Source organism: Brassica napus, chromosome A9, assembly GCF_020379485.1.
Source record: "Brassica napus cultivar Da-Ae chromosome A9, Da-Ae, whole genome shotgun sequence".
NCBI lineage: Eukaryota > Viridiplantae > Streptophyta > Magnoliopsida > Brassicales > Brassicaceae > Brassica > Brassica napus.
This window is the reverse complement of record NC_063442.1, coordinates 11,271,806-11,284,567: the sequence shown is the minus strand read 5'-3', so window position 1 is coordinate 11,284,567 and position 12,762 is coordinate 11,271,806. Positions and strand designations below refer to the sequence as shown.

The following is a 12,762-nucleotide window of genomic DNA, read 5'->3' as shown; positions in this document are numbered from 1 at the left end:
CAATCTTATACACAGTTTGAAGACGACTTAATAAAACGCCAAGTTATTGAAAATGCTACTCGTTAAAATTGAACTGGAGAAAAAAAAGTATTAAAGAAAATATATCTTTCAACAAAATCTCCGATGTAAAAAAATCATAAGCTTAATAAAACTACTTCTTAACTGACAATTCTCAACCTCATACAAGGCAAGTACAATCTTAAGCTTGGTCTTCAACCTCCGTAATAGCCTTGGCCGCAGAATCAAGCTTGGCAGCCAAGAGATCCGTGTACTCTTGGTATGGCGATTTCTGTCTCTTTCCAAAACTCAAGTGTAAGAAACCCATATGTCTTCTGAAGACAATCAAATGTAGCCTGTGTAGTCACAAAAACATCAAATCGCAAGATCAATCAATAATCCATCGACCAATTAAACATAGTCAAGAATGTATGTGCTTAAATCTTCTACAGATTACAATTGACATGTAAAACCACACTGCATACATACAAAGGTTAATCAAGAATCATTAAAATTACTTAACATTGCATTCAAATATAAAACAACTAAGCAAGCATGCACTTAATACATATTGGCCGTAGAAACAACACAGCTTCAAACCCAATATAAATCAATCAAAGATAACTAAGCAGCAGTCAATTTGAACATAATCAAAAAGGTATGTGCTTAAGTCTTCTACAGATTACAATTGACAAAAAAAACTAAACTAAGGTTAATTAAGAATCATTAGGATAAAAAATTTATCATTACATTCTCACATAAAACAACTAAACATGTGTGCACTTTATACATATTCATCGTAACAACACAGAACCAAACCCATTATCAAACAATCAAATATAACAAAGCAGTCATATCAAACCCAATGGTAACTTCTGCTACAAGAAAGGACAGAAACAGACCTTAACGAAGTTTCCAAGGGTTTTAGTTAGTAGAACCTCTAGAGCAAGTGAAGACATCATCAATCCCAGCAAACTGAAGTACCTTCTTAGGAACCCTAGCCGCTACAATACCAGCACCTCTCGGAGCAGGAACCATCCTCACAGTAACAGAACCGCACTTCCCCGTAACCTTACAAGGAACAGTATGTGGCTTCCCAATCTTGTTACCCCAATAGCCTCTCCTCAGAGGAACCACAGAAAGCTTAGCGAGAATGATACCACCTCTAATGGCGGTCGCAACTTCCTTAGAGTATTTCACACCCAACCCCACGTGTCCGTTACCGTCTTCGACAATGACAAAGACCTTGAACCTTGTCCTCTGACCAGCCCTGGTCTGTTTCTGGACAGGCATGATCTTCATGACCTCGTCTTTCAACGAAGGTCCGACGAGGTCTATGATTTGGTACTCCTTGACGGGGAGAGAGTGGAGGTAGATATGCTCTAGCTGCGTGATTTTACCGCTCTGAACGAGACGGTCGAGCTTGGTGACGGGTGTCCATTTCTAGTCTTCTGTGGGACGGCCTCCACGACCGCCTCTCCCGCCGCGACGTTCGCTGAAGCCACGTCCGAAACCATCACCGTCACCGCCACGCTCAGCGCCGCGTTCTCCGCCTCTTTCAGCCATTGTCGATGCAGTGAGCTTGCATAGGGGTATGAAGGTATATAGGTAGGCGTAAGATTAGGTTATCCAGTCACAGCTCAAGGGCCTAACCTTCCATGGAATAACCAGATTATGCCACCCACCGCGGGATTTTACTGCCATCCTCCTCCTCTTCCCACCAACACTCCTTGGTGTCTCCCTTCCATGAACGGGTTTGATCCTGCGGGTATGAGCGTTACTGTGTTCAATGCTATGCCATGGCCTGTAGCTGGTGATGGAGTTGGTGTGATAATACCTCGGTTAGAAGATTTGAAGCTTGAGGTCCCTAGTCAAGCCCATGAGAGAATGAACGGAGGTATCATGGTGAAGCCATTGCCCAATGGTACATATAGATGACAGTTGCAGAATAAAAATGCAGTTAGGATCTCACAAGGCTAGTGAAATTCTTTTAAACTCTTTTAATGGTTTTAGGTCTCTCATCTTTCTTTAGCAAAAAAAAAAAAGAAGGTCTCTCATCTTTCGTTTTAACGTACACTAGATTTTAACCCGCGCTTTGAAAGCGCGGGATAACTTTTGATTCAATTATTTCAATTTAAAAGCAAAGAATGGGTATTCGGGTTTGATTTTGACTTATTCGGTTTTGATTTTCGGGTTAAAAATGTCAGTCCCGTTTGGGAATTTATAAATTTCGGTTCGATTCAGTTCGAATCTTTACTGATTCGGTTTGAGTTCGGAAAACCAGTCTACATTTTTTTTAACATAAAATTCATATATACTTTAATATTTTTTCAAAATCAGAAATGAAAATAATTTATCACATATAAATTTAAATAATGTGTCAAAATATTTAAGCTTGACATATAAATTTGTTTGGATTGAATATTTGGATAGAGAATCAATATATATTTTAGTATTTTAATGTTTTGAGTATTGTTTATTTATTTAGACATTTACTTTTGATTTTTTAATATAACATATTATGAGTTCAAGTTATTATATTTTTGTGACTTAATTGAAAAACTATGGCCCTTCAGTATATTAAACAACCTCTTCCCTTTTGTTCTATATTAATTATGGTGGTGATTTTAATTAATTTCATATGAATATTGTTTGAAGATTAATGAATTAATTAAAAAAATTTAGAATATTACAATATTTATCATTTTAGTAGATAAATAATTTATAAAATGAGAATATCCATAAATTATATTTATGCATATTTATGTAGGAAGAGGTTGTCTAAAATTTGGTTATTATCGTGTTTCTTTAATATTTGATAGGAAGACATAATAAAATTAATAGTTCATATAACCTCTGGTCCCGTGTTGCTTATGTTTGTTATTATCATATTTCATTTCTTTCATATAATAAAATGTTGGTTTAATTGAACATATTTGAGTTGTACTTTATCTTATATTAATATACAAAATGTTAAACATTGTCAAAAGATATATGATGTTTGATTATCGTTTGAAATGTGTCATGATATAAAATATATTTTAAAATATTACAGAAAATGTATTTTCAGATGATATACAACATCTTTTAATGTCCGAACATGTAATATTTCATAAAGTGTATATTTATTAAATAATAATAAATGTTTATTTTGTATAAAACATATTATATTTCTTACTATGATATAATATATTTTGGTATATATAATAGCATAATATAAAATCAGATTATATTTTGGTTTATTTGAATTTTTGCTATAATTCGTACCAATATATAGTATATTTCAGATTGGAGTGTGGAAATTATGACATCATGATTACATGTATGAATAAGCTTGTTTGAATTTTTTTTTTTTTGAATTTAAGAAATTTTTTTGTTGCAAACTAAATTTAAGAATATTTTCTCAAAGGTTGTTGATATCCTTGCTATTTTAAAAAATATTAATTATATTCAAAATACCATACATCTTGTCCTTAACATAATGGAAACTGCATACAAAGCAACGGAAGCTAAATAGGAGATACCCTTATAGATACATACTTTCTCTATCCAATTATAAGTCAGTGTCTAAACCTCAAAATTCCCTAAACATATGAAGCCCAGTAGTCCAGCTAAAGCATCTTGAAACACTCGAAGGATGTATACCAGAATACACCAGTTTGGATCCCGTATTTAAAAGCCAATGATGTATTTTTAAATCCAACAAAAATCACAAACAATCCCTCATGGGACCTATTTTTATTTTTAAGTCGTCTTGTGTCATGACTATTTTCCAAATCACCAGCCACTTCCAGTAACCAAATTGTATCAGTTGGAATAGATTCAAACTCCTGCATATAAAACTAAAAATTATCATGTACATGAGTTTTGTTGGTAAGAATTTTTTTCCAGGTTCACTAACTTAGAAGTTTTCAATAGTCTTTCCATTCGCCAACAATACGTTGATCCCCCAAAGATTTCAAATAGTTCTTCAGACAAGTAGTATGAATTTTTTATCCCCTGGAACAAATTAATTACATTAAAATAACAAATAAATCATGATATCAGTAGAAAAAAGCTTAAACCGAAAACTTAAAAATGTGGCAATACTTATTTACCTTTTTGTCTGCAAATATGATCTCTAAAGCCTCACCAAAACCTACATTTGGTGGTTTTCAGGTGTGTATGACTTTGGATTCAATAAACCAAGTTGTTTTAGAAGACATTATATTAGAAAAGAAGCTTTGAGTTAGATGGCATGTCTGGTTTGAGTGTAGATCGTCAATATATATAAGAAAATAAAAGCATCAGGTTTAGAATATTCTCATTCAGTTGATTTATTAAAATAGAGGCCGTGAGTTTAGGAAAACTATTATCTTGACAATCAAGTTTATTCAAGTTAGGTAACTTTAGATTTTCTGGTATATTATTATTGATATTTCAGTTACCAAATTCACGCTTCTTTGTTTTGATTTTATGTTTTTGTTACGTTGAAGATATGGAATACATATGATTGGCTGGGTATTTATGATTTAGATTATTCGTTATTGTTAAGTATAAAATTGCAAAATTTTCGTTTCTTATACTAAATGTACGTGACTTTAGAAATTATAGAATAGTTTCCTAAATATTAGCCTTTTATTTTATAGTAATTTTTCGGTTTGTGATTTGCAAAAGATCTGCAAATTGAATACGTTGGCCGAGTATATTGCACAGTTTGCCGATATTTTTTGTTTAGTGATTATCCATATAGTTAGGCTGCTGTGTTGATTTAAAAAAAAATGAATAAATTAAACATATTTGTATTTGGTTCGTCTCCACACATCTTAAACTTAATAGCTTCGGTATATATAAAATGACTGAACATTTTTTTGTGATCACATTATGTATAATTTTGAATAGAGCAGCATGTGTGTTGATAAGCTTGCAATCGATTTTAACTAAATGATACTTTAATAAAAATGAACTGAATGTATAGTTTCACATTTAAGAATGTATACTTCAAATGTCGAAGCTTGACGAATGAAAAACGCAACATCGATTGTACCTAAAAACTTAAATGTTTAAACATGAGTGTTGATGGAACATGATGATATAAGTTTCATAAAAAAATGGTAAATTCAAGAAATTGTCCCGATGGTTTAAGATGCATACACAATGTTCCATCAATGTTCTAGATTGCATACACGTGTTTAGTTACAGCAAAAAGGAAAAGACATTTTAAAAAAATAAAAATTAATAAGTGTTGCATTAAAAGAATAGTGTTGAATATAAAATAAATAAAAACATTGTTTTAAAATAAAACCAGTGGCACATCTCTGTAAATATTGTTAAAACAAATGGGCACCTCGAAAAAAGACCTTCTGTTTTAATAGTATTGATGTGTTGGTGGCTTTGGTTTCCTTGTATATTATTTAGCTTTTTTATTTGGGACATTTGCTAAAACCAACCCAAATATTCAAGTCAAATGTAAAAGTGTACCCCACTTTCAGTCAAATGCAAAACCAACCTAAAGGAGTAGTGAAAGTACTATTTCACCCTTATGACCAAACAAAAAACATAAATGTATTTTACGTTTCTATCCTTTGGAAGTCTACACGTAATAAAAGAAGTCTACATATATATAGACTTCCTACGAAGTTTACTTTATAGACTTGTTTTGTAGTCTACACTCTAATTTGGTCTACTAATTTAATTTTAAAAATGTATAAAAATAATTATTGTGATATTTTTAATTAATCATCAATATAATGGATAATATGAAGTAAATAAATTAAAATTTCATATAATCGAACAATTTTGAAGAATATATACTAATTTGGTTATCATGTGCTAGACTATGTTCATAGTTTAGAAACAAAAGGTTCTAACATGTTATGTCTTTTAATAGTTGATTTCATAGGGTTAGATTTTAGATTTTGTTTTTTTTTTTGTTTTATTAACTTAAATCTGCATATTAATGTTTAGTAGTTTATATTTTGTATAAATGAGACTTTTTGATTATCAAGCAAAACATTTAGGGTTTGATATTTGTGGTTTAGGGTTTCGTAGACCTACAATAAAGTCTATTTATCTGAAGACGTCTTTTTCAGTCTATATTTTTCAATTTGTTTTACAGAAAATCATTATATTTAAACTAAGTTAAGTTCCTTAAGAATAAAAAAGTGAAATCATATACTATAACTATTAAAAAATAAAGAAATAAATTTAATAAATCATATATTAAAATTATTAAAATAATAAAGAATTAACAACAATAATTAAATTATTATAGTAGACTTCCAAAAAGGTCTACTATGTTATAGTAAGATCTACTCCAAAATTTTAATTTTAGTAGACTTCAAACGAAGTCTACAGTATCGTAAATTTTAACATAGTTACATTTTTGTCTCCCTATATAAACAAAATTTATTCAATCTCTCTCTAAAGTGGCTGCACAAGTTCTTAAAACTCTCTCTCTTCTCTCTAAAACTTTCTCTCTTCTCTCTAAAATTCTCTCAATTGTTTCTAAATCTCTCTCATTCACTACAAGAAAACGTATCTTTACCGAGGAAGTTTAACGAGGAAAAATAATCCTCGTAAAAAAACGTTGATTTTGCGAGGAAAATACGTTGAGAAAGAAAAGCATCGTTATTTCGTCGTAAGGTAACGACAAAAAATATTCGTCGTAAAGACGATGTAAATTGACGTGGCTTTTACGAGGAAATAGTTTTTCCTCGTAAAAGCCACGTAAATTTCGCGAGTGCTTTACGACGAAATATTTTACGTGTACTTAACGAGGAAATTTTGAATCCACCAACTTGGTAGGTGGCTCACGTTTTTTTTTGGCCATACAATTAATTTTCGTCGTAATTTCATAGTAAAATTACAACTACCAGATTCGAAATTTTCTATAAATATGGATGTTGGAACATCATTTTAAACACACCAACAACAAAAAACGTGAAAGAAAAAAAAATGGCTGGCTCTGGGACTATTTACGAGTTGCGGAATTGGATGTATATGCATAGAGATGCTAACGGGAGAGTGACGAAAGAATACCTTGCGGGGCTGGAGACATTTATGCACCAAGCAGATTCAACACCGCTCGCCCAAGAAAGTGGTAAGATGTTCTGTCCTTGTCGGAAATGCAACAATTCGAAATTGGCAAACCGTGAAAATGTTTGGAAGCATTTAATAAATAGAGGTTTCACGCCAAATTACTATATCTGGTTTCAACATGGGGAAGGTTATAATTATGATCAGAATGAAGCTAGTAGTAGTAATAGCAATTTTCAGGAAGAACCGGTTAATCATCATTTGCATAATGAACATAGTTACCATCAGGAGGAGATGGTAGATTATGATAGGGTTCATGATATGGTAGCTGATGCATTCGTAGCTCATGATGAAGATGAAGAACCTAATATAGATGCAAAAAAGTTTTACGGAATGTTAAACGCGGCGAATCAACCACTTTACAGTGGTTGTAGAGAAGGTCTCTCTAAATTGTCGTTGGCTGCTAGAATGATGAATATTAAAACTGATCACAATCTACCTGAAAGTTGCATGAACGAATGGGCGGACTTGTTTAAAGAGTATTTGCCGGAAGACAATGTGTCTGCTGATTCTTATTATGAGATTCAGAAATTAGTTTATAGTCTTGGGTTGCCTTCGGAGATGATAGATGTCTGCATCGACAACTGCATGATCTATTGGGGAGATGATGAGAAGCTAGAAGTATGTCGATTCTGCAAGAAGCCACGATTCAAGCCGCAAGGACGGGGACGTAATAGGGTACCGTACCAAAGGATGTGGTACCTACCAATTACAGACAGATTGAAAAGATTGTATCAATCAGAGCAGACTGCTGCAAAGATGAGATGGCATGCCGAGCATACTCAGACGGATGGTGAGATGACTCATCCATCAGATGCAAGAGCCTGGAAACATTTCAACAAAGTACATCCGGATTTTGCTAGCAATAGCCGGAATGTGTATCTCGGATTATGCACAGATGGATTTAGTCCGTTCGGAATGTCAGGGAGACAATATTCATTGTGGCCAGTCTTTCTTACGCCATACAACCTGCCACCGGAGATGTGCATGCAACGGGAGTTGCTATTCTTGACGATATTGATACCTGGTCCGAACCATCCAAAAAGGTCCCTGGATGTTTTCCTACAACCACTGATAAAAGAGTTGAAGGATTTGTGGTCAACAGGGGTGAGGACGTATGACTGTTCAACGAAGACGAATTTTACGATGCGAGCTATGCTTTTGTGGACCATAAGTGACTTTCCTGCATATGGGATGTTGTCTGGATGGACTACACATGGGAGATTAGCTTGTCCATATTGTAATGGAACGACAGATGCGTTTCAACTGAAGAATGGTAGGAAGACAAGTTGGTTTGATTGTCATCGTCGATTTCTTCCCATTGGCCATCCTTACCGAAGAAACAAGAATTTGTTTAGGCACAAAAGGGTTGTAAGAGACACTTCTCCACCATATCTAACTGGAGAACAAATTGAAGCACAAATCGACTACTACGGAGCTAACGAAACAGTTCGTTGGGGTGGTAATTGGCATGTCCCTCGTAATATGCCTGATTCTCGTAAGGTAAATTGACGTAAATACCACGTAAAGTAAATGACGAAGAAGGCACTCTTTAATTCCACGTAGGATGATTTCGTCGTAAACACCTCGTAAGGCCACGAGGACTTTACGACGAAATTAAAAAAGCGGGGCACGGTAATTCCACGTAAGCCAAAATCGTCGTAAAAGAGTCGTAAACTAACGACGATATTACGACGAAAATATTAAAAATACTAAAAAAAAAAAGAGAAGAAAGATGCTTGAATCACATTTGGCGAGACTTACGTAAGTCTCGGCCACATGAGTTCCAAATATCTTCTTCTCTTCTTTTTTTTTTCCAAATTTTCTAAATTGGTGAAAAGCGGGACTTGCTACTTCCTCATAGTATAAAAACTAGAAAAAAAGAAAAAAAGAAAGATACTGGAATTATATGTGGCGAGACTTAAGTCTCACCCTCATAAATTCTAATATCTTCTTTTCTTCTTTTTTTTTTCAAATATTTCTAATTTGAAAAGTATTTTGGTGAGGAGTGTGATTTGAGATAGGGTGTGTTTTGTGAGTTTGTGTGTGTGGTTTGAGAAGAAAAGTTGTGGGTATTTATAGAAAATAAAGGCTCGCTAATTCCTCGTAACTGGTTAACTCGTTAATTCCACGTAACCCTTTTCGTCGTAAAAACGTCGTTAACGAAAACGCGGGCCTTTGTATTTCGTCGCTATTTCGTCGTAACTGAAAACGCGGGCCTCTGTAATTCCTCGTAAGTTTACGAGGAATTTACGAGGACAAGTAATCTTATATATATCCCGAGCGAGCTCGCTCCGTCTTTCCTCTCTACTTCCTCTCCACTTCCTCCCTAATTCGTAGCAATGGTAAGTCTCTCTAATTCCTCTCTAGTTTGATTAGTTTAGGATAGATTAGGTGGTTAGTATAGGGAATTTAGATAGGTTTACGGATCTTATGTTATTTAGTGTTGATTAGGTGGATAATGTTGGGAAGTATATGTTCACGAAAATTTAAAAAATTAAATTTTTTTCTCAGGTTCGAAAAGGTAGACTTACTGCCCATTACAGAGAGATGTTCGGTGAGCCGGGTAGTCGTTTAGACCCGTCGTCTTCTTCAGCTCCCGGTTCTTCGGGTCAGGAGACTGTCCCCGAGACTCAGTACACTCAGAGAGTCATTGGATCTCCTTCTTCTAGTGCACCATCGGTTCTTCACGTGCCTCCCCAGATGCCTCCTCCTCCTCCTGTGCCTCCTACGATGCCGGCACCTCCGATGCCCGCGGGCGAGATTCATCCCGATTTGATGGTGCCTCCGAGTGCTCCTTACTCGCAGTACACCGTAGAGGACATTCTCCGTCTGCCAGGCAGAGAAGGTTTACCAGTCATCGACCCCGACCGACCGGACGGAACTTTATGGTATGTTTCATTATTTTTTTATTCTTTTTAAATTCTTTTATAACTTTAAAAAATAATTTATATTTTAAATTTGTATTTTTCAGGTGGGGGATTGACGGATGTCTTGCATCGGACGTAACCGATACGATAAAAGGTTACTTCTCCATGGCACATCCGAACTGGAAAATGACGCCCCACTACGTCAGAAAGACGTGGTTCAAAATTTACGCTGTAAGTTCTATTAATTAAATATATATCTTTAAAATTTTTTTATTATTTATATATATATTTTTTTCTGAAAAACTAATTATAAATTATTTTTTCCAACAGCAAAAATATAATTGGGCCTTGGGGATCACTGAGAGGGTGAGAAAGAAGTTTGAAGCGAAGGCGAAAGTTCGCTTGTTGGACACGGTCTCCAACTGGAAGGGTGACTGGATCGTGAAGGGGTATGAGCGTGGCAAACCCGCTGAGCTCACCACGGATGTCTGGGATGGCCTCATCCGATATTGGCGTCTTCCTGATTCCATTAGAATCGCCCAGTCTTGCTCTAACTCCCGTAACACAGTCGATGAGCACGGGAACGGGCCGATGCTTCACACTACGGGCCAAAAACCCCACGCCGGTGTCCGTTTGGAAATGGTAATTAAAAATTTAATTATATTAAATTTTTAGTATATTTTTATATATATTCTAATTAACAACTTTCTTAAATGTTTTTTTAGGCCAAAGAGACGGGAGAATTCCCGTCTCTTATGCAACTTTACGAGAGGACCCACAAGAACAAGGCGGGCCGATTTATAGATGGCAAGTCCGAGCAAATCTACAACGATTTGGCTGCTCGGGTTGAAGAACGCCAGACCCAGCTGACCCAACAGTCCACCGATGGATTACCCGTCACCTTATCCACACCTGAAGTGGATAAGCTTTACGAGGAGGTAAATTTTCTAAAATTTTAATTTTTTTAAATATTCATTTAATTTAACTTTAAATTTTTACTAACAAAATTTATTTTTTGTTTTTAAGGTTGTCCCTAAAAAAAAGGGACGGACGTTGGGGATTGGTTCCGTCAACGATGTTCCGAGAGCGACATCGTCTTATGTTCAGCGACGGGATGAGGAAGTCTCTCAGCTGCGTAGGGAGTCCGAAGAGCTGCGTAGAGAGTCTACTCAGCTGCGTATAGAGTCTACTCAGCTCCGATCTCGTATGGGTGGACTCGAGGGCTTCTTGGACGTTGTAGCGGCCACAAATCCGGAATGGGCGACTTTGTTGAGGACCATGCGACAACAAAATCCTATCCCGGGCCAGTCACCGACCGACGACTCACATGCCGAGGCGGATGTTCAGGCGAGGAGTGATGAATTCTACGAGGCGATTAATTAACGACCACCCTTAGTTCTTTTTAATTTCGGTTATTGTATTATGAATTCAAAACTTATTTATATATAAAATATTTTGGTTTTGATTTTTTTAGAATTTTAATTTTATTAATAATTTAAATAATTTAAATTATATTTATAATTATAATTTTTTATATTTCTATAAAATAATGAAACGAAGTAAATTCGTAGCTAATTTTGCGGCTTCTTTACGTGGAAGCTTAACGTGGTTTTTACGAGGAAACATTTACATGGAAATAACGTGGAAATCTATCAAGGTTTTTACGCTTTCTTTACGTGGAAAGCTCTCAACGTATTTACGTTAATTTTACGAGTATTTATTTACGTGGAATTTACGAGGAAAGCTTTTCGTGGTATTTACGAGGAAACTTAGCGACGTCCTTACGTGGAATCTTTACGTGGTCTTTACGACGAAATATCCTCCTTCGCTTTTACGACGAAATTATTTCCTCGCTAACTTACGACGAATTAGCGAGGATATATGCGTTACGACAAACGTATAACGACGAAACGGGTTTCCTCGCTAATTCGTCGTAACACTGCTTTTACGACGAAGTAACGAGGAAAACTGCCCTCGTAAAACTTGTGTTTTCTTGTAGTGATTATCTTCTTTCTCTCTAAAATTTTCTCAAGTCTTTCTCACAATATTATCTTGTCATTTTAGATATTATGATTCATGGTTTTCATCTTCTCCTTTAAAAAATGTAAGTTTTAGATCTATAGATTTTAAATATGTATTTTTATGTTTATTTCTCACAATATTATCTTTTTTTGGTAGGTATTATCACTCATGGATTTCATCATCTCCTCTAAAAATGTAAGTTTTAGATTAATAGATTTTAAATATGTATTTACATGTTTATATTCAAATAAATTTATAGATCAAGCTCTCTACATTAATTTGCTACTAGTTTACCTTATAAATTCTATGATGTAAAGTATTTTCAGATTTAAAATTATTTTCACATTTCAAAATATATAGATTTTTTCAGATCTGAAAATTATCAGACAGTGTAGACTTCTAAAGAATTTTACTAAAGCTTGCAGACTTCATATGAAGTTTACTAAACCATAAAGTTTAAGCAGACTTCATTGGAAGTCTACAAAAATATGACTTTAATTTTTTTTCTATGTTTTTTAATAATTTTATCTTATTTTGCAGGTATTTTCTTCCATAGTTGTTCTCTTCTCCTCCTAGAAATGTAAGGTTTACATCTATAGATTTAAAATATGTGTTCTAGTATTTATATTCAAATAAAGTTACATATTAAAATTCATATTAATATGTCTTTAATTTATAACTATTTTGTCTATTAAATCATATTTTTAAAAGTTTTTTAGATTTAAACTTATTTCATATTTTTAATGTATTATTTTTCAGATCTATTTTTTTGATAGAGTAGACTTCATTTGAAATC

At 34.3% G+C, this 12,762-nt stretch overlaps 1 long non-coding RNA gene and 1 pseudogene across 2 annotated transcripts; both read right to left on the bottom strand.

The window, feature by feature from the left end:
• Positions 1 to 94: 94 nt before the first annotated feature.
• LOC106366598 lies at positions 95 to 3,055 on the bottom strand (annotated as a pseudogene).
• A 375-nt stretch (positions 3,056 to 3,430) lies between these two features.
• Positions 3,431 to 5,495, bottom strand: LOC125577859. 2 transcript variants are annotated; one of them, XR_007316268.1, is made up of 3 exons: positions 4,095 to 5,441; positions 3,899 to 3,996; positions 3,431 to 3,827 (listed from the first exon to the last, which is right to left on the bottom strand). It is a non-coding gene; the product is annotated as an uncharacterized LOC125577859 (long non-coding RNA). The 2 variants fall into 2 exon arrangements; XR_007316267.1 differs by having other exon boundaries at positions 3,431 to 3,996; positions 4,095 to 5,495.
• Positions 5,496 to 12,762: the final 7,267 nt, after the last annotated feature.